Genomic DNA, 23,367 nt, shown 5'->3' with positions numbered 1-23,367 from the left:
AAAGTAATGAAACATTGCAAAGTAAATTTAACGCGGACTTCAAATTCTTAAAAGGTCAGATTTAGTCTCTTTTCATTCTAAAAGTAATGCTGATGAACTAAAAAAAAAAATGCTAAAACGACCACGTCTAAAAGGGGTCATATCATGACGTTTCAACGACGTCGACAAATTGCCAAGATGCAAAGGCAAATATTTTGCGCCTTCGCAACGTTAGAAAGACGTCGTAAAAGTTACCACGATCACTTTGCAACCTCTCGGACCAGTTTGCTACTTGGGCCCGAGAGCTGAAACCTCGATCGTGTGCTTGTGTTTAAGCTAAAAAGATGTTAAAGACATTATATTCAATCATTAACATTTTATATATCATTTTTGTTTCTGCTCCATATTTATAGGAATCTATTATTCTTCTCAAATACGTCCAAAATTCAACAATGCGTTCTAAATTTATTTCGACACAATTAAATGAATTGCGTTGTCTTTTAAACTTTTAGAATCTTGCCTGTTAGGTTACTTTCAACGGCTGTCTTCATAAAATGCGTTTTTAAGCTAAAAGCTTTGTATGAATGACCCCAAGGATTTCTTTCTTTTCAGTTAGCATCAATTATTTCCTTTCTGAAAACTAAAACAAAAAATATTCTAATTCATTAAGAATATTGCTTTATATTTGGCGCAGATGATATAGTGATTAGGAGAGCCGACTGCGATACCAAAAGGCCCGGGTTCGAATCTCGGAGAAGGTTTGGTTGTAACTGTCCGTCCCTTCATAGGAGGTAACGATGGCCGCCTATTAGGTGCCTCCTCAATTAAATGCCCACCACTTCCGTCCTTAGGAGTGGCTAATGTCGAAAAAAGTCAAGAGCCAGCCGTTAGAGGGGGGGGGGGGCAAAATAGCGTTGTTTAAAATTGTCTCAATCTTTGGAGGCATGCATAAACTTCTAAGTCATGCGTACTTATTTATTAGAAATAAAGAATGAAAGTAGTTCTAAAGCGGATCACTAAGATTTTTAACTTTACTATGTAAGGATTATGTTAATTTTATTAACAGTTAAATTTTAAGTTAAATTTCCTTTCCTGTCAAATTCTTAACTTCAACTTACTACTTCCGGCCAGAACGTAGTTTTGAAATCTTGCTGAATATTTAATGAGGAGGAGTGGTATTTAAACCACGAAGTTTCTTACAGAGTGAGAGAGAATCAGAGTTTCTGCTTTACGCGCGTCTGCCCTTTTGGCCACTCTCTCTCAAAGCTGTTATTACGCTCGGCCGTACTCAGGCCCTTGCTAAGCTTCGTAGTCAAATACGTTAAGGGGCCAACTCGATTTGAATCTTGATAGCTTCGGCTATATTTCTTTAGTTAATCTTAGTTTTAGTTTAATTCTTAGTCTTTAAAGTTCAAGCCCAAGTGTCGGCTTTGTTTGTACACTCCTAGGCAGAGTTTTGTTAAATCTTATTGTAATAATAAAGGGTTAGTTACCCTTCTATCTTGTTGTTTCTTGTCACCCGAACTTAATCGATTATTCACTATCTAGTTGTTAAGTCTCGTTACTTTCTACAGTAACTGAGATTTACACAGTGAACGTCTTACAACATTCAACTAAAAAAGTACCCACTGACATTACTTGGTAAGCCGATTTTAAATTCGACATTAATCTTTTTCCCTCTATTCTCAGTTGCTTTAATTTTAAATGTCAAAACACTGAAAAAACTTGGCAAAACATCCTGCCAGAAATTTCTGGGATTTGTATAAACAATACTCATTTCCCCCTCTTATTAATGGGTCTTTCGTAGCAACGTTTTAAAATTTTTAAAAATTCCCGAAAAGATCAATAATGAATATTTAACACAATGTACACTTTAATAGGAAAGTATTAGTAAGTTAGACTATAATGCAAATTCACACTGAAGAGGGTGATTTAGAACGGTCAGCATTTTTAGAATCATTATTAGTTATGTCTGACTTTCTGTCTTTTGTATTTTTGTCTAGAAATTTGACTGTAGAGAGATATTATCAACATTCAGTCTGAATCATGCTGAACACTGAATTGTAAAGTTTTTGAAAGGGCAATGTTTTTTCTTCCACTTCGTGCTTCCATTCTGTGACAGAATCTGTAATGTTAGGTTGCTAACTACATATTAATAGCAATTTCAGATCAAAAAGAAAAATCCATCTAACCACTTTAAAGAGCAAGTTTATAATATTTTCAGGTAAAGTCTGAATTTAGTAATTCTTTGTAGGCAAATGCAATTGTGAACGATTTTGCTAAAATGTGTCTTAGTTTGCTTAATCGGATAGAAACTTTATCATTATCCTCGAAAGATTCACTGCTGGATCTTCGAATAGATGTCAAGGAAGTCCCAGCCAACAGATCTTTAAGTAAAATGTTTCGTATATAATGTCTTAGCGCTAAATACATTCTGAGAAAAATTTAAATACCAAACATTGCGAGTAGCATACTTCAGATTTTCATAATCTGCCAATTTCATAGGAATTCCAAGGTGTGTGAGAAAGTATTCGTTCCCATTTTTTATAATCATTTTCTATTTTTGATCTCAAATTTGCCAGAATATTAAACTTAGAGCAGGAAGTCAATTATCAGATCTCGTGAGTCAATTATCAGGTCTCAAATTTGCCAACGAAGCAAATAATCTTCGTTGCGGAATTATATTTCACACTTTTGCTACAGTTATTATATTTTTTTTTCATAGGTGCAGCAACAGAATATATACTTTTTCTATAAGGGAACTGTACTAATAGCGGCAGGTGAGCCATCGGAAAGTCTTATCCTCTACTGGTGTCCAATTAATTTTTTTCGCTCTTTAGGTTCATCCCCGTTGCCTAATGTTTTTTTTTTAAATCTAAGAGGACTTATAAATGTTCTATTGCATTTTGGAAGTGTCATTTGTAATTTAGCTTTTGCCCCCCCCCCCACTTTGTATATTTCCTTATTTAGTAAATAAGGAGAAATGCTAGTTTAACGAAGCTTCAAAGTTATAATGAAGGCTGCTATACAAAATTATATGCAACTGAAATTCTTTCTTTACTGTTTCTGACAGTTCAATTACATGTGGCAGAAATAAATCGCTAAAGTGGGTTGAAGTCTAACCAGATCAATTAAGCAGAGAGTGAGGAGAAAATCTAGATCTCTTCAAAATGGATATTAACAAAATGTAAGCTTGCGACTGATTTGCTAATTAACACTGAATAAGACAGTCGGATGTAAGTTTATACCGCTGTCATCTTCATTAAGCCTAATATTTCCCTTGCCTAATATTTTTAGAAATTTTCTTGGTTTTTCCTTCCCTCCGACATAACATGCATAAAAATATTTTAGACTCATTTAGTATTTATATTATTTATAAACTGCGTAAAGGCAGAAAGTTCCTTGCTGTTGAAATTTTAAAGACATATATACACATTTAAAAGAATAATGTAGCATAAATGTTAAAAAACATATATTTTTACTTGCAGTTTTAAGTTCAAACTTTCCTTCAGTTCACAGTTACAAACTGCATTCCCAGATAAACAAAAAAGATATAAACAAGCAGTAAATACAATTCACGAAACATAACCAGATTGAAAACAATTGAAAGAATGACCCATAATAATTGACCAATTGGATGATTGAGATTTCGTATCGTTCGCAGACAGAGTTAATAGGTTACGGAGTAATTAGAGACCTTGCATTTTGATATAGTTAATATAGCTAGGATTAATTGCTGCGAGCTAACATTTCCGAGAAGTTTTTGATTAAATTAATTTAAGTTACAGTTAAAAACTTAGTAAGGTATATCTTAATCTTATAAAAGTTATTTTAAGTTTATGCTGCTTTCCTATCCTTCCTAGCTTCAGTTTACAACTCCCTACCAGAATGAGTTTTAGAATCACGTTAAATGCAAATGAAAAGCAGAAGCTGACTTAGCCAGAGATCAGGATTCCTGAATAGCGCGCGTTTGCCTTTGGGCTACGTCTCTCTAAAAGGTTATCACGCTCGGCCGTATTACGAGCCTTTTGATGGTTTTTCTGGCTAATTTAATATCATGGGCCCACTAGTTTAGAATTATGTTAGCTTCGGCTAAATCTCTTTAGTTAGTCATTAGCTAGTTCTTATTTCTTACACTTTGAGTTTAAGCCCAAGTGGAGGCTTCGCTGTACGCCCTGAGAAAGAGGCGAAAGAGGCCTACTGTTTTAATCTTTATTTGGAGTATATAAAGAATAATTAACCCGTCTGGAATTTACGTTTCTGTTTTTGAACTTAAGGGATTATTCGCTTAGCAATTCACTAGGTTGTTTGACATTACATTTAACAAGATAAAAGTGAGGAACTCTATAACTTCTCTACTTAAGTTTAGATGCTAGAGGCATTCGACCTCAAAATCTCTGTATGTGTAAGTTTAAATTAAAAACATATTGGTCGTATACCGAATTTCAGCTTGCAATGTTTTTCTTAGGTAATGGAAACTCAATGAATTGCTACGTTGCTACGTTTGTAACCGATCTTAGTTAGATAAATTTAAATTACTGGTTTAATATTTGGATCATTTTAATTGAGTTTTAGTTTAAAATTCTATATAAAACCTTTCGAAGCATGAAATGGTTGTCAGACTTGAGTTAGTTGATGAATAAATTCCTGCAGTAGCAAACAGGAAAATTCGTTTTTTCGTCTACCAATTCAGTATCAAACAATGTAACTCTGAAAATTGAAATAACCTGAAAACATTCGCTAAATTTTAACAACTCTCCAAAATAAAACATTTAAATACTCGGAGAGTATGCCGTTCAATTTATTCTAGAAATATTTCCAAAAGGTGCCTTAAATTCGAAAAATAATTTCTGTTTTTATTCATAAAGAAATCGATTTCTCTCGTTTTCATCGCTTACGTCTGAAGGACAATCTTCAGCCTTCTTGAATCTTAATAAAAATAAACTGAGGAATATAAAACCATACTTAAAGTTAACAAAAATTTGCATTAATCTGAACCATTTTTATTCATATTGTTGCGAGAAAGGTAAGTTTATAGAAATAAATAGAGTCTCAAGGCTTCTAGAAAGGCAACAATAAGTAATTAGAAACATTATAAACATTATTAAAAGCAGTGCATTTCTAAACGAATGAATGAAGCAAACTTAAAGCTAATTAAAATGATGGGTAGCTTTTCTTTTGTATAAATAAGCTGTTGCTCTTTTATATATTTCGTAATATCTAACGAAAGTCAAGGCTTTTATATTACTATGCACGATATATTTTACTTCGTTTTTAAAATTGATGTCACGATTACTTGTTTTTAAGGCTGCTATATGTTTTGGAGTTCTTAACAACCATCTCGAAAATGTTTTTCAAAATAAACGCATGTTCTAAGAATATATTATCTCGCTTAATTTTTCTTATTTCGTGCGAAAGATAACTTTTATACAAATTCTTGAGAAAATATTTAGAAATACGTAAGCGCCTTTTAATGACAAATAACTCCAATATGTTGGTAAAATTAACAAGAACTGAAATCAAATAGTGTCAGTGACATAAAATGAAGAATTGCAATCAAATGTTGTCAGTGACTAATACAGAGCACTAAATCAGAGTATATTTGTAAACAAGAGTATGGTTGTATTAAACACATCACATGCGTCAAGCAAATTGATCCAATACATTATAAATAAAGAACTGTGTGATGTAAAAGCTTTAAGCAAGTTGATCCAATACCTTATAAATAAATAAATTGTGTGATGTAAAATAGGTAATACAATGTAGCTTTAAAAACACATATTTTAATATTTATTTCCCGCAAAATTCTTCCAGTACAAAGTTTTTTAATAACTTTTGATTGGATAATAAAGTTATTTCAGACTTCAGGATGATTTTAAACTGTCATTTCATCATTACAAAAGATACTAGAAGAAAGACTATTTTATAAATTGCATTACATTTAAAATAAATTTTAATCATGTAGGCTCCTCAGGTATGACGAATTATTTTACAGTCATTTGATATAACTACTATATGGTTGTACTTTGGCTTATACTTACATTTCAAAATATCGGTACTAACCAAGAAAAATGTTATTGCATTGCACTATAACGCAAATTTATGTAAAAGTTAATTTCTGTATTTTACACTATCTCATTTAAGGTGCTAAATCTTCAGTATGCATAAAACTTTTAATATATGTAAATATGTACCATGCAAACAAATTCACATTAATTAAGTTATAAAATTTTAATTATAAAATCAAACAAACATTTCATAAAAAACTGTTAATCAGTAAAAATATCTACTTATTAATAAACATGTTTGAAGAAAAATTACTTATTAATTTTTTATAAAATTAAGTACGCAAATAATACTCAGTTTGGGTACACACAGTTTACAATACTGTATGCCTATCTGTGCAAATTAAAATTTTTAATCGAAATATTTCTAAAGCAAAAATTAACAGAGCTGTAAAATATATCCATCAGCCTCAACTCCAAGAGGTTTACAGTCTAAATGTTAAAACTAGCTCATTGTAAAGCTATAGTTGTTTGCTTAGAGTATCATTCTTTAAAAGGTCATTATAAAATGTCCGAGAGCTCTAATTCCTCCGACTGCTCATTTTTTACCTTGCATCAGATACAGAAACAAAGAATTTGATGATCTGCAATTTCGCATCAAATTTTAATTAGACTACTATCAAATTCTTTAAAATCTAATATTTATAAATATTCTATTACTTATATTGCAAGTATCTCACATGCTATTAATGAAAGTGATGAATGCCTAATTTATTATAACTAGAGCAAGTATCTCACATGCTATTAATGAAAGTAATGAATGCCTAATTTATTATAACTATAGCAGGTGGTGAAAGAGCTAATTTATTGTAGTTAATTTTAAAAATAAAATGCAGTAAAAATGAAATCTTAATTTAAAATTTTAAAATTTAGAGCTCAAAGCAATAGCTATGTTAAATGCATCAGATATAAATTAGCATTTCATGTAAAGCCTATTTACTAGCTTGTCGCGATTTTTGAAATACTGAATGGAAAACCTTTGAGTTGGAGTGGTGGACAGAATTTTGACATTTCTATGAATATCATTTGGCAAGTATGAAAGGGCTTTTAGAATTCTTCCCAGAAAGTGCGTTTCAAAAACCTCAAAGTCTCTCAATCCAGCTTCAGCAGCACCTGAACTCCGACTTGCAATGGACAGCAAATTATTTTAAATATGACGGCATTTCACTATTTCTGGTCACAGATTGACAAAACTAGGTCTTTATAAGCTTTGCCTTAACTCAGCAAGCTTTGAGATAGAAATATTAACTAAAGAGATTATTATAAAAATCTGTAAGACAGATCTGTAATTTAAAATTCTAGGATAGTTCATCATACACATATTTATTAAGATATCGAGCTTTTCATTTTGAGATATGAGACAAATGGCAAAATAGAAGTTGCACTATTCTGGATATTAAAGATTTAAAGATATAAGAAAGAATAACTCTGTAACTGATAAAAATATTAGATTGACATTCCTAAACTTGAGTGAGCTCAACGGCATTGCACCTGGTACTGATTGTTTTGGAATGGTCTTGAATGCAACCAAGATTGATAGAATTAACTAGCTCACAGAATGATGGATTGCTAGGATACGAATTAATGATTTTAATGAGACGAGTTGAAGCTCCAAGTCACATGAGTTTGTAAATTAGCCGTTTACGCCATGTACTATCAGACGTTTTCTGCTAATTGTCTAGATACATAATTCCAGACTTGAGTTTGCTCTGAAAGCAGTCGTAAATGAATTCCGCTGCACGCAACTGTTGGTGTTGTGTGCAGAATAAAGCCAAGAATTCTGGAATAATCAAATTTTGACGAAGGATGAATTCATCTAGGAGGTTAAGTTACACAAACTTGTTATGCGCTGTGGAATTAAAGTGAAGACCACAACTTTAATTAGTAGGATTACAAGATACCCTGAATTTGGGAGAAAAATTCCCTTGAAATACATTTAAACGAGTTAGCTAATGATCCTAAAAATATGCATTTCATTAAGACTAGAATTATGCATAAAATAATTTTCAAAGTTCGCTTCTTATCTTGAAATATAAAGTGCACGTGAAAAATTATTTTGTTCTTCATTACTCTTATGTGAATTTTCGTATTTAAGGTAGAGGAAGTAATTTGGATAATATAAGAAGTAAAAGAAAAATAATAAATGAGTGACGAATGATGATAAGAGCTGTTTAGTTTGCTTGTGAATATGCCCATTAGAAACCACAAGCTGAATAAAATTTCAGGATTTTAATTTTTAAGAGGTTTAAAAGAGGGAACTCATTTTAAGATTTAATTTTAAACAGTTTTAAAATACAATTACATTATTAGCGAGTGACTTAAGATTGTGAATATTTAGAGAACATCATGAATGCATCTCAGAATTATATTTGAGAATTCCAGTAAGTGAAATATTGGTATTTCATTAGCAAATTGATGTGGTTAATACATGAGTCTGTGTAGGATTAAAATGCTTTAGTAACCTGGAAAAGATTGTATGTGTAGCACACGACATAGGTATGGAGTCGGATGTGTTACAGCCTCCATAATTGAAGCCTCCAGTTTTTTTTTTACGATTTCAGTCCACCAATACAGTAGTCCACTCATACAGTTGTAAATTATCTTTCTTAAAAGTAGCTTTAGTTTGCTGTAACATTAGTTTTTTTTTTTTTTTTTTTTTTTTTTTTTTTTTTTTTTTCAACACAGCATAGTTAAATACCATAGTTAAATGAAAGACAATAACAGCTAAAAGTTATTTTTGCTTAGCAATAAACACATACTGAAATTAAGGACTAATTTGTAATATGCATCTGTGAAGGCAATTTACCTGTTTTGAGGAGCTTCACTTCTTAAGATACAGGCTATATTTTTTATTTTAAAAAAGTTACTGGAGGTTTCTTGGAACGCGGATGCTCCTCATGATTACGACTTGCGCGACCCATAGATCTGCCTTTGATTGGAACAGAAATGACTCTCGCATTTTATTGATTGCTACAAAAACAGCTACCTTCGGATTTCGTTTAAATTGAAGTAAAATGTTTCTTATTAAAACTAAAGCTAGAAAGATATTGCATCTTTTCTCACAATTCCAAACATGAAACGGCAGATATACTAGTACTCGCTTTTTTATTTCGGGTTTTATATCGCAATAAAATAATTTTTATATAACATTAGTTATTCATTTTCTCTTCGAGGCTGACTTTTATAAGTAAATAACACGAAGAATAAAACAGACAAATTAAGCAGTTAATTTCTACGCAAACTTAAACAAAAGCTGCATTTTATTTAATATTTTTGTTTCATTTTTATGCTTCTCCAGATATTATCTGATTTCGTACTATTAGTTTTATTATATTACTTAGTTTAAATTCTTGAGATATAAATTAAAAGGAATTAAAGTATAGGAATTATTTAAAAAAACTCATAAAATAGTAATAAACTAAATAAAACAAATAAAAATAATAATATAATAAAATAAATAAATGATAATTATTTAAAAATCTCATAAAAAAGGAATAAAAGAACTATCCCAATAAGGATTCGACATCTTTCATAAAAGAAGCATATAAATCAATAAATTTCCTTATGTAAGCATCTCAAAGAATTATGCTTGGTTTTTAAGACATGTGAATTTAATTTCTTTATACTAAAATAATAGCCTCATTCAGCGGGTAGAAAAATTATATCGAAAGTTTGGTTTCTTTAAATGCATACAGTAAAAATTATAGGATTTTATTAATTACAGAATCCTTTCATAGGTATATATTAACAAGAACGCCCATTGAGGGAAAAACCACCCCGAGCTCTGAAAGCTGTTTTTGTTCATTCCTTTCATATACCAATCGTCCATGCAATTTTCATATAAAATGTTAAATAAGGAGTAAGGTTTATCCTAAGTTTTTAACAGTTATCTTTAGTTACAGCTACTTTCGTACCCTTCCTAATTTCAGCTTACAATTTCCTACCAGAATGTATTTTCAGAATCGCGTTTAATGAAAATGAGAAAGAGCGGTATTTAAGTCAAAGTTCCACTAACTTCGTTAGAGACCCAGAGTTTCTGACTAGCGCGCGTTCGCCTTTTGACTACGTCTCTCTAAGCTATTACTACTTAGATAGCTTCGGATATATCTTTTAGTTAAGCGTTAGTTAAGTTTTACCTCTTATGACTTCGAGTTCAAGCCCAAGTGGAGGCTTTGCTGTACGCTCTGAGAAAGGAGCCAACTGTTAAGTTCTTATTTTGAGAAATAAAGGGTAATTAACCCTTCTTGAGTTTTACGTTTCTGTTTCTGAACTAAAGCGATTATTCGCTTATCTGTTCACGAGGTTTCTACACATTAAGCTGTTAGACAAAAGGTTAGAACCCCACAAAGGTCATATAAACAACTTAATGTAATATAATCTAGGCTGCTTAGAAAAGTAATTTGCGGAACTGCAACATGTACATTTAGAGAGCTTGACGTTCACATTTCTTTTTGTCTTTTATATGCATGATATATGCTACTATATGTATCTAAAATTACGGGTTATATTATTTTGGATTAAGCGCCTTGTTTCATGGTTAATAGCTACATGTATTTTTAAATAATAGATGATACATTTATTAGACTTTTGACTTCTAGAGACATTAGGCATTTTTGAAAGCCGGGGAGATGAAAAATGAGCAACGCCTTCGCCGGCAATCAAACCATGGACCTCTCGAATACGTGAGGAGCAGACCACTACACTACGAAAGCACGCTAAGATGGCGGGAGAAATACCTTATATACTCCCCTCTTTCTTAAAGGTTTCTGGTTTTTAGGGGAGCCTGTTGCCAAATCCTGAGTGAGGAGAATCATCATCCACCAACCTTTTAGTTCGGGTGCCACTGTACAGACATTAGGTATTTTTGAAAAGCAGGGAAGATGACAAATGTGCAACGCCTTCGCCGGGAATCGAACCGTGGACCTCTGGAATACGCGGTAAGCGTGCAGACCACCACACCACGAAGGCACGCTAAGAAGACAGGAGAAATACCTTATAAGCTGTGCAGAAAACGCTTTGTTGAAATGTCAATCAAAATAATTGTTTAAAAAATTACCGTTTTACTTATCATTAAACGAAGCAAGAATCAACTTTTCAGTCTAACTAGTAAGAGTAAAAGTGATAGATTATTTCATATTTTATGGAAAGTTTTTCAAACGCAAAGAACTTAAAACTGGAATTTTCAAGCACTGAAGGAAGTGATGAAGCCCTGAGACTGGAATGTGCAAAATATCATCCTCGGAAATTTCTCGAGACGATTTGCATATTCCTTTGTTCGGGATAGCTGCATTTCGCTCGCTGCCTGTTCATAAAGCTCCTGGCACCTTTATGCAGGTCATCCAATAATCACCTGGCAGAAATCTTCACATTGATGCCCGGTAACTTTATAAAGATGAGTTTTTAACTTGGAAAAAAAGCAGCCTTCGTAGAAATGTCTGCAACGTTATATTGAAGCACTGTAGAATATTGTAATATGTAGAATATTAACTTGCTTTGTTAGACAGAGCAACAAACCTAAACACCACTCCTAAAATTAAATGCATAACATGATATGAATGCTTAATAACATCATACTGAAGCGATGTTAAAATACATTATCAAAAATATGGCTAACGTTCTGTCATTTGCTCTTTACATTTTCACGTCAGAGAATGATAGTCTTTACTCTTTAAAGCTTATGATGACTGATTTGTCTTCATTAATTTGATGGACATTTAGTTTAAGTGTATATAAGGTAGTAACGCAGCCTTCAGTACTTCACTGCAGTTTTCCTTTTAACTTATATGTTTAATTAATTCGTAGAATTCATAATTTAAACAATTTTGCAAGTGTATAATAGTTTGTTATGTAGATTTTGAAAATCAGTAATAAAGTAGAATAAAAAAGTGTTTTTTTAGGTCTCAATCTATATCTAAATAAATTCTTGTAGTTTTGTTTCTTGGCACTTTGAAAACATATATAAATTTTCATATTGATTTGAAATTTACGTTGTAGGAATATTAATTAAATTTATAAAGGACAACTAAATAATTTTATTTTTAGTATAATAACTTCAAGTGAAGTATACTGCAATTTCTGAACTATTTTCACATTCAGTACAAGTTTATGGCAAAATGTTCTCCTTTACATAAAAAATGATTATTCAAATTTGCTTAAACATTGTTCTCTTTATATTGCTAAAATAGCAATAATGATGAAAGTTTCTAGAACGTTATGATGTATATATATCATATGTAAGATATGTATACATATGTATGTATACATATGTAAGATAAAAATATGTAAATCAAAATTATAATTTATACTAGCAGTAACCCCGTAATTCCCGCTCTGTATTCTAAAAATCGTAATAACTTTTCTGGACTGCGTCATTTCTAGATCAATCCATCTTGCATGCCTTGCGTGACGCTGATGACGTAGCTAATTCCGAACTTGAACTAAAAATTTCAAGAATTGAAACCACTCTAATCTAGACCAAAACCTCCTGTTGGATAAGCCTACATATTATATAATTACTCACTTTAGCTTCAGCTCTCTTGCAGTCAAGCTGCTACATCGCTTCCTTTGCTTTGTGGTGCAGCTGACAATGCTGTTATCTAAAATGCGATACTCTGTATAAAATTGTGGGGTGAGTATTGCGCCCATGATCATGTGTTAAAGCAACAATAAGTTGTACAAAATTAAAATTTACAGAACAAAATAATAAAATAAAAGCCAAAAATATGAAGCATTTGAAAATTATTAATGATTAATAAATGTTGAACGAAAAGCGATTTATATATAAATACGTATAATTACAAATATAAACAGATAGATAAAACATTAAAAAAAATTCAGTAACTCGAATGTTTGCGGACATTTAAAATACATGCATTTCTGGGGATCTCTAGTGTACAGTGAAAGCAACTAAAACAGGAATGTATTGTAAAGACTATTGTTTTTTCGAAGCAAAAAGTGTGAAAAATCAGTTACCGGGATCTGAATCATGGATCTTCAAATGCTAGCCGAACTGACATTCTGAGAGCAGACATTGAGGAATACGAAAATTGCTCAAATTCTCCTCCCCCTTAACGGCCGACTGGGGGGAGGTACGAAAACCAGTCTACCAAATCGAGTTGTCGACGAGTCCATCACATATGTAAAGATTATTTGATTTTTTGAAGCAGGAAATGGGAAAAGTCAATTGTGCTGTTGCCAAAATTCGTGCTAACCGCTGATACCACGAAAGGCCGCACCGAGAAATCCGAAAAATTCCTTACGGCATTACATTCGTTTTCCTTTTTATTTTTTATGTAGATTTTTAGTTATATTAATTAGACAGTATTTCAACTCTAATAAAGCATATAAATTTCGCAATAAATACTAAATATAACAATTATAAATGCAAATAGAGCCGATTAAGTGCTATTAAGAAAATGAAACAGTCTACAATACAATAGGAGACGCTTAATGATAATGTTTGTCAGCGACTACTTTGGTAACATTAACCAAATGGTAACATTAAACGACGAGAAAAAATATTCTGCAGTTCAGCAATAGAATTTAACTAATTTAATATAAGTAGAAACATATGAATGGTTATTTTCACAGCATTTTAAATAGGGAAAAGGTGGATTGTCTACGAGCGTTATGCAAAATTTCATTTATTAACTGCGTCTAATATTTTCTAAAATTGTTTGACCGATTGCTGTCCACTTATGTTAATACTCGGAGGGTGTTCTTTATATCAGCACTTAAAGGAGATTTACAAATTCTTCATAAAGTTTATTATATATACGATGTGCTTGAATTTGCTTCAGAACAGAAGATCACAGATCTTCACAGAAAATCACAGAAGATACCAGATACCCTAGCAGGTATCTGGTATCTTCTGTGATTTTCTATCTGAAGAATACAGATTTGTTTCTGATCGTCTTCGAAACCAACAGAGTTATTAAAAATCTGAAGCAAACTAAACAAAACGTTGCTTTGTTGTCTAATTTTAAATGGTTAAATAAAATAAAAATCAGTTTAGTGATTTAATCTCCTACATGGTGACATTTTTTAGTCATTCGGCAATTTTTAAAATTTAGTTTGCTTTTGTTTGGAAAAGTTACTTTTGTACTTGGGACTATAAAATTCATTGTAACACACATAACCATTTGATAACTTTAACAGAAGTGTTGATCACAATAAACGATGTTATTTTCCATGTTTTTGTATACAAACCGGCGGGACTTAGGTAATTCGATAACAATATCCGAATTATAACATTAACCGCTATCACATTAAGCGGCGTCTCCTGTATCTACAGTGATTACTGATGCATGCCAGATGAATACGGTCTTCTAACATCGTCACCAACGTTGAGTGATGTCTGTCTACACTTTCGGCATTCCTATTATGAAACACCCCATTGCTTCAGATGAAAAGACGTCCATTCATGTTAAGTGAAGGCTTATAAGTATCTTTTTTTTATTTTGTCATGTAGTTTATTCTGTTGTCATACAGTTTACTTTGGTATTTTCATTATCTAAAGTTGTTACTTTTTTTTTTATTTTTTTCAGATGTCAAACATAGAGCCAAATATTCAACATTCTATTGTATAACGCCTTTCAGTTGGTACAATTATAGCCAAAATAACAAAAATTTATGTTACAAAATTTTATTAAACACCCTTCCTACTCAGTTCTGGTTTAACTGGATTACCATACATTCTCTATTTATTGAAATACGAAGTTTTCAAAAGTTTATCGACTTTTGGATCATTTTGAGCAACATAAATATTTCAGACATATATAATCAACATTCTTAAATTCTATAAGATATAATCTTAGAAGTAGTAAAATTGCAAATTCGTATACTATCGAATTTGAGAATTCGAGTCATCGAGTCGAGTTAATCTTGTATTCAACTCTCATTTTATTAAAAAACTGAATCAAATGTTGTAAATAAATTCTTCATTAGCTTAAAAATGTAAGTTTAAAAGAATTCATCATGTCAAGCAACATTTAACGTAGTTTAAATATGTTTAAGTAAAAAAAATTATTTTTAAATAAATATAACAGGATAAATATATATCATGTAACTGCCTTTTAACAACGTATAACTAAATTAAAATTTTCTCAAGTCAAAAAAAGTAAAAAGACTTATAATAAAAAATTTAAAAAAAAATAAAAAAATAAAAAAAAAACTTCTTTGAAATAATTCAATAAATGAGAGTGCAAAATGAAATTATAAATATGTAGAAATTAAATTAAACTGAAGCTATTAAAATATGAATGTCTTTTTTGATAATATGATTCCATTAGATGCATATATACATAACAGTATTATTAAGTTAGCTGAAGGGAAAGACTTTTTTGTTCGCAAAAAAGATGCTAAAGACGCAAAATCTTTAGAGCTTTCTTTAAAGGAGAATGAAGATAGATTGATTGATTAATTATTAAGAGTTTTTGTCCCTCCTGCTGTGACTCCGCCCAATGGCGAGGTGTTACGGCACATCTTTACCCTAAAAGGTAATTGAGAGTTAGAGGCGATTTCGAGGTTTCTTCGCTTCCACAGTCACAGTTATCGATTGGGGGGTCGCCTTGGTGAAGTTCTGACCTCCAAACCACATGGGACGCCAATGATAAAGACTTACCTGCAGGCCATTTTATTTCCAGTGCCGAGGCTTGACGTTCTAGTTAGAGAATGGAGATTCAGGTAAAAGGCTTGCTATTTGAGAAGTCCATTAAAATCGATAATGGACAATAATACTTTGTATCAGCATTAAAAAATCGCTTTCGTTTATTTTTACTTCTGGCCCACGACCCAACTATAGGATAAACATGCTAAATAATGTTCCTTCAAACTTGCACAAGATAAAATCTTTTCTGTTTTATGATTCGATCAAGTCTAAATTTTAAAACTCATTCAGAATGAGACATTCCTTTTAATTTGACTGATGGACTGTTCGAAACTCTGATGCATTTTCATGACTGCATTTTCCTTTTTTCGAATTTCCCGTTTTTTATTTCGATCAACTTTGAGCAGGTGTGTTATTCATGTAATAACTTATCATTATAAGAAACTCCTGAAATATGCGCATATGCTTGTAAGTAAATAAAAAATACGAAACCTGATAAAATCCTACATGTAAAAAGGCTTTAATTGAAGTGACCAAAATGTAATTTTGAATTTTACGACGTGATGTAGTTTTTCACTTTTAAGAGAAATTTGTAGCTGAATAATTATTTTCTGTAGGTTAAGTAATAATAAGGTTACTCGAAAACTTTTACAGAAATACAACTTTTGCATCTTTTCTCTTTTTTATGGCTAATTTGTATTAATAATCCTGCCGACCACATAATGCCTTGCATTTTAAAACTACATTGCCACATTCGTTTATCGAGATAAAAGTGCTATCAGTGAGCTCTAATTAATACACAAATTGATAAGGCTGCTTTAAATTGAATGCATGAAAGCAAGTTTTCATAAATCTGTGCTTCTGTTTAAGTAATTAAGTGGTAAACAACAGTAAATATTTTCTTTCAAAAGTCTACTAATGCGAAAATCCTGTTTAATTTAAGCTCACATAATTTCTCAAAGATGAATTATTTAGATTTCAAGCTATCGTTTGCTTAATTATTATTTTTGTTTTAAAACAACATTATATTTCTTTCGATAATTGCACGTAGTAATACCGTGTAAATATAGACTAATATAAATTTAGTTTCTCGTTTAGAAAATATACTATGTTGAAGACATAACGACACGTTTTATGTTGCTATTTTTAATAAACAGAAAATATTAGAATGCAATAGGAGAGACACAGATAGATAGAATAGTTCTGGATGAGAACAATCCACTCTTTCATGCATTAAGAATAAAATATTAAATTAGCGACAAAGTTGCATTTTATTTTGAAAACGCATTTATAATTTATTTATTTGCAAACCATTTTGTGAAAACTGCTAGCTTGAAAAACAGATTTTACCAGCCTTATTATACTGTAAAACGAATATGCATTACAGAAAATAATAATTCTGATGTACGTAAGTGTATATGGCTATGAAAGCTAGGTGTAGTGATGATAATTCAATTATACATAATTATTGCTTACATTGTTCTGGCACGCGTCACTGAGATAATTGAATTTATACTGCACAAAGAATTACTCAAAGCTAAAAAAATTGCTGGAAGTATGTTGAAGTTTTCTGAGGGTGTTGTTTCGCCTTAAGACTTAAAGAGCAAATAATTCGAGGAAAACTTCTGTTTCTTTGATTTATTATGCGTTCTATAAACTTCGTTTTTATCCTTAGCAATGGCACGGTTAAAGATAAATTGTTATACAATATACTTTGTTTTAAAGCATGGCATTATAATTGAGATTTGTAACCATAGTAAAATTATAACGTAGCTTAGATTTGAACTCAATACATTCTATAATATGACATACATAATGTATTTTCTCCCTCCTTGCCTTCGTGGTGTAACGGTAGCACACACGGCGCGTATTCGAGAGGTTCAAGTCGAAGCGAGAACATTGCTTATTTTTCATGTCTCCTCCTTAAAATAACCTAATGTTTCTACACGTAAACTAAACCAAGTACTGATGCCACTATCTCTGCTTCATTTCGCTAAATTGTGCACATATACCCATCTAAACATACCTGTATAATAACCACATACCCACATTTATAATATCCACACATACCCACCTAAATAAAACATTTGGGTATGCGTGTTGTCAAACTGCAACTGAAAGGGAAGAAAGCTACCGGCTGCGCGGAAGATATTTTCTCTTCATAAACTAAACTGCACGAGAAATGTTTTCCTTCCCCTCACCCGGTACAGGAATACTCCTACAGAAGAATACACCTGACAAAAATCTCCCTTTTTAAAAAGGCTGAAAGGCTACTAGGAAATTCTAGCAGTTTCTCACCCGAAGCTTTAAAATTTTGTTTCTATGGAATGCGAATTATTTTCCAGCAATGAGTATAAGGTGAAACTTCGATTTTTAACTCTAAACTAATCACTAAGTGGAGGTTATCATTAAGTCGACGTTCGTCTTAATTCAATTTTAATCCCTACATATATTAAAAGAACTTAAAGTTTTTATTTTTGCTTTCCAGTTATTCAGCTCTTTTATGTTTTAAATTCTCATACAAAAAAAAAAAAAAAAAAATGTTTTTTTTAAATACAGGGTAATGCTTCACTTGTTTTACGCATTTTGCGATGAAGAGAGAAAAATAATAGTACGAAAGAAAAAGAATCGTTAAATCGGATGTGCATTCAGAAATATCATTTATAAAAATCGAAAGCATGAATAAATAAAAGTAATTTATAACGTTAATAAAATTAAAAGCTCAGATTCTTACAAAATTATTAGGAGAATTATTATCTCGGGAATTAGGTGCAGTATAAATTACTTTAGCGATATCATTAAAAATAAGATATAAATAATAGCGACCCACAATGCTTTTAAATTGTTCAGTTATTGAAAGATATATAGTTTTAATTTAAAAGGTAAGTTAAAGAACTTATGCCACACCGAATGTAACACTTCTGGCAGTTTGCCAGGTAACTTGCATGATAAATTATGAAGAGAAGCTTTGCTTCGTAATAAAACTAAACAATTTTAAAACCACATTCACACAAAATTAAGTTCGTAATAAAACTAAACAATTTTAAAACCACATTCACACAAAATTAAGTTCGTAATAAAACTAAACAATTTTAAAACCACATTCACACAAAATTAAGTTCGTAATAAAACTAAACAATTTTAAAACCACATTCACACAAAATTAAGTTCGTAATAAAACTAAACAATTTTAAAACCACATCAAGGAGAAAACAAGGTGAGAAATAAATAAATGCTTAATATGATATTTTTAGAACAATATTATTGTAAACCTGAACCTATTTCGAAACAAAATCGCACATTAAAACAATTAAAACTGTTGCACTAAGCAAGATGGTTTGCTGCATTTAAAATGCACCCCCTTATGCGAATCTTGCCTATAAGATAACCGTTATTTCTGATAAATAAGTAAATAGCAGCATTCGACATCACCTTTCTAAATTGATCATGTTCATAAAAAACCAATATCATCTTTAATTGCTTCTGGTCGTATTAAAGAGATTATAATGTATTTAGAAATTAAGAATAATATAAGTTTCACTATAAATTGATATAAATAGCCCCCTCAGATCTAATAATAATTTTACCTAGTGGTATAAAATATCATTTTACCTAGTCATATGATTAAAAATGCACGTTTCAGTATTTTTAATTTCAGAAGCTAAAACTTGCCAACGCAGAAACCCTTAGATAACATTAATATGTCACTTTGATTCAAGATTTTTTGAAAGGTATGATATGAACTTCTGTACAATTTATTTTTATTTCAGTGTATAACTAGTTTTCATTTATTTTTCAGACTATGCTCATCTGAAAAATAAAAATAGCAATTTCGGTCAGATATAGAGGAATAAATGATACTTTCCAAAAACCATGTTCTTGTTTGGGAATGCATACTCTTAAAAAAGAAGAAGGAAAATGTAAAGCTGTGCAGGGCCCACCAGCGGCCGAGCGGTAAAGTCACTGAACACTGGTAGTTCGGTCCGAGGTTCGAATCCCGCGAACGGGCTGGCTGCATGGGTGTTTTCGTGGTTTTCCCCATGTGTAACGTGTATACGAGACAGTTTCCCTTAGAAAGTCCTCCACGAAGGCATCCCTCCCGTTAGGCAGATAGCCCTAGTGTGCTTTGCCATAATTAAATACACCAAATACACCACACCGTAAAGCTGTGCAGTTAGTAGTTTTTGAACTGTTTCTTCTGCTGGAAACGCTTCCGCTTGTTAAGGAGGGGGATGAAAATGTTCAGTATTGTTCTCTAGTCGTCTGCAAATGAAATGCTAATAAAACCCACTCTGATTTAAAGTCGCGCATTTGGCAGACATCCTTGATCGTCATGATCTAATAATTTGTAACAAGTTTTCATTTGTAATATATTGCAATCATATAATCTCTTTTCTCACCTAATGTCAGTTAACAGATCTATAAGACTGCATTTTTCATAAAAAAGAAAAATATTATTATGCTCTATTTTTAGAAAAATACATATTTTTCTCACTTTTTCTTGACTGCACGAATAAAATAAATTTTTTTCTTCCAAATTTCACAGGTTCTTGAATCTATTCCAGATGTAAAGAAGTCCCTTTTCTTTTAATTCCAGACTTTGCTTGACCAGCATTCCTAAAACCCACGAGTCAAGAACTTCAACTCCACTTTCTTTTATCCTTCAAAGCTTAAGAGGAAGTATTCAAAGTTTTAGAATTGATTTTAATTACTCTTGTCTTTTTTGATAGGCTTCTTGTTGTGGCATCATAAAAAATGCAGTTGAAAAGAGTTTTTGAGTACTATGAGTGAAAAAAAAAAGAGATGAATGGAAACTTTAATGAATTTCCTAGTAACTCACTTGAAGAATAAGCCAGCTTATCAGCCTTATATAAAGTCCATCGACTTCATGTGGCAACCTCCGGTATTCTCACTATTCAAACTTCCGCCATTTCCCCTTGAGGCAATGCTACTAAAATCTCTTACTGACAGAACTGTGATAAAAATAGCCTGTATAAAGTAAAAACACACTTAAAAATATATGATGAATAAATGTAGCTAGCTATAAAAAATTCATTGCGTATTGATTTTTTTAGGTGCAATCTCGTTCCTTTTTTCGCTTTTTCTTTCTGTTTCTTCTTTTTTGCTTTTAAATCGCATTGTGCGCTTTTCAAAGAACGTTACTAAAATCCTCTTTGTTAGCTGAATACTCAAAATGAAGCAATATTTCTTTTGCATACGTTATAGAAAATGTCTTTCACAGATGATGTTAAAATTGGGAGCCTAGTAATAGTTGTATATATGGTCATGCCATTTTAATTCATTTTAACTCTCTTATCTTATTATCTTATTTATAAGGTTTATATCGCACTCTCGCAAATATATATATATAATTTATAATAAGTTATAGGCTTCTTAATTTAATTTTAATTATTTTGTTTTGAAATATATATAATATATAAAATCTGAGTAAGTTCTGTAAAAGAAATCTTGATTATCCTATCGGACGAAAAGGTGTAGTAGAAAAATTATAGGTATAAGTATAAATTTAATCCTTTTTGTACGGGAATCTGAAATAAGTTACAACAAATTGTGAGCTTAGAAATTAAAATTAAAGTTAAAAAACAATAAAAGCAGCTGTGAAAAAATGAACACAAGAAGCGCTGTAGACAGAAATATGAAAAAATACAAAAGGAATAAAAATACTAATCTCCCTTATTTACCGCTTTAAACGGAACTTGTCAAGGGGTGAGTGTTTGAAACACTAAAACTGGTCGATTAATGAGTTCAAAATATATGTTTCGTTCCTCTGGGCAATTTGAGAATTAAAATTGTATGAAATAAATTTCAGTTTTGGATACATAATATAACAGAGAGTTTCAAATTAGTTCACTGATAGTGCAACATATTTTATATATTTATATATATGATATTATATATAATATATATGTATGTATATATATATATGTGTGTGTGTGTGTGTGTGTACAGAAAAATGGTGTATGTTAATTTGTAGAGATATTAGGTATTTTGAAAGCAGGCAAGATGAAAAATGAGAAACACCCTGGCCGGGAATCGAGCCACGGACCTCTGGAATACGCGCTTAGCGTGCAAACCACCACATCACGAAGGCATGCTAGGAAGGCGGGAGAGATACCTTATAAATTTTTATGTCATGTACTTGCAGCTGGTAGATTAGGAGTTGTGAAAATTTCAAATTTTCATTTGCTCGGATACAAGAGTTCTAAATACGTGTGATTAGCCTGTTCAAAGTATAAATAAAACTCATATTGTGGCAATGCTCTAACCTCCGATCACACAGCATATTACATACAACAGCTAATTCAAAAATAAAATTAAATATAATCATGAAAATATGTGAAGAAATGTTTCAGAATTGTAGTTTCACAGATTGTAGCTACTGAAACATGTTTTTTCTTTTCTTGAGAATTATGTTGAATATATATTACATAATTCTTATATAAGTTTAAAAAGTTATAAGTGTTACCTAATTTCCAAGGGCAATTTAAAATCTGTGTAGGCTTCGGTTATTAATTTTTTGCCCTATGATACAGTTTCTAATTTGTATAAACAAATAATAATCGAGAATAACAATTACAATTGAAATAATGGTTATAAAAAATACTCACTGTTCATTAGCGCAGTTTAGTTTCTCTCCCACTCTCACTTATGAACTATTTTCCCTTTACTGAAATAGATTTTAGGAAAAATCAGAAGTTACAACGATTGAAATTATTATGTCCTTAGAAAACTCAGTGGCGTAAACATCCATACAAAAATGTCACGAATAAATCAATGTGAAAGGAAAACAACTTGGTAAGAAAGCATATAAGGAAGAAATATTGCAATTCTAAAACATCGCGGTATAAAACATTATGGTACAGCAAGTCCTGGTCTACCACGTGGTTCTCAAAATATTTTTCTCCATGCACTTTTTCATCATTGCTAGCCCTCCCTCCTTCCCTCCTTCCTTTCCAAAATTCGAAAAATATACATTTATTTAAATTTAAATTACTTTTCGATGTATTTTATAAGTAGACAAGAAAATGTGCAGAAAGTGCTGAAAAATTGCAGAACATGAACAAACGTAGCTTTTTATATTCATAAACTAAAACTAAATGCTTAACAAGTTAAATAAAGGCTGAGTTCGTTTCCGCACCGAAAGTATGATATTCCTTGTTGAGAACTCCTGAGGTAGAGAATAAAGCAACAAATATAACTTCGTGACTTTAAAGCACCATGGTAAGAAAGTAAAGTACATTACAAACCATTTCATGTTGGTAACACTGTAAGCATGCGCTTTCAAATTTTAAAATTTCAGATACGTATTTTCTATTGCAGTATGTAATTATAAATAAGCACGAAAAGAAATAGATACTATTTGTTACCCCTATTACTTTAGATTCTTTGAATTAATTAACATATTTTAACATAAGTGTCAAGAGGGAAAGTTAAGCTTTCAAAATCGAAAAATGAGTAGAAATTACGTCTATGTATAACAGTTCATAAAATTTTAAACTTATGCTTCTGTTAGCTAGTAAAAGTCATCATTTAATTTAGCCTTTCTGTAAAAACGCATTTGATAATTTTCAGTGAAAAATACATTATAAAAAGTTAAAAAATTAGAGAAAATTGTATGAAATAAATTTTCATTCTCAAATTGTATGAAATAAATTATAATTTTCCCCAAAATTTTAGCATAAGTGTATAAGGTAA

At 31.2% G+C, this 23,367-nt stretch overlaps 1 long non-coding RNA gene across 2 annotated transcripts in view; it reads right to left on the bottom strand.

Annotated features, from left to right (window-relative positions):
• LOC118186436 (uncharacterized) overlaps positions 1-22,362 on the bottom strand; it is a 99,370-nt gene extending 77,008 nt beyond the window's left edge. The window contains exon 1 of one of the 2 annotated variants that reach the window (XR_015038999.1): positions 22,281-22,362. This is a non-coding gene — a long non-coding RNA (uncharacterized LOC118186436). The remainder of the gene's footprint in view (positions 1-22,280) is intronic. The other variant, XR_015039000.1, reaches the window with a different exon arrangement.
• Positions 22,363-23,367: the final 1,005 nt, after the last annotated feature.

Source organism: Stegodyphus dumicola, chromosome X2 (genome assembly GCF_044657685.1).
Source record: "Stegodyphus dumicola isolate Sdum_Otavi_A_Nest chromosome X2, ASM4465768v1".
NCBI classification, from domain to species: domain Eukaryota; kingdom Metazoa; phylum Arthropoda; class Arachnida; order Araneae; family Eresidae; genus Stegodyphus; species Stegodyphus dumicola.
This window is presented reverse-complemented; position numbering and strand designations above follow the sequence as displayed.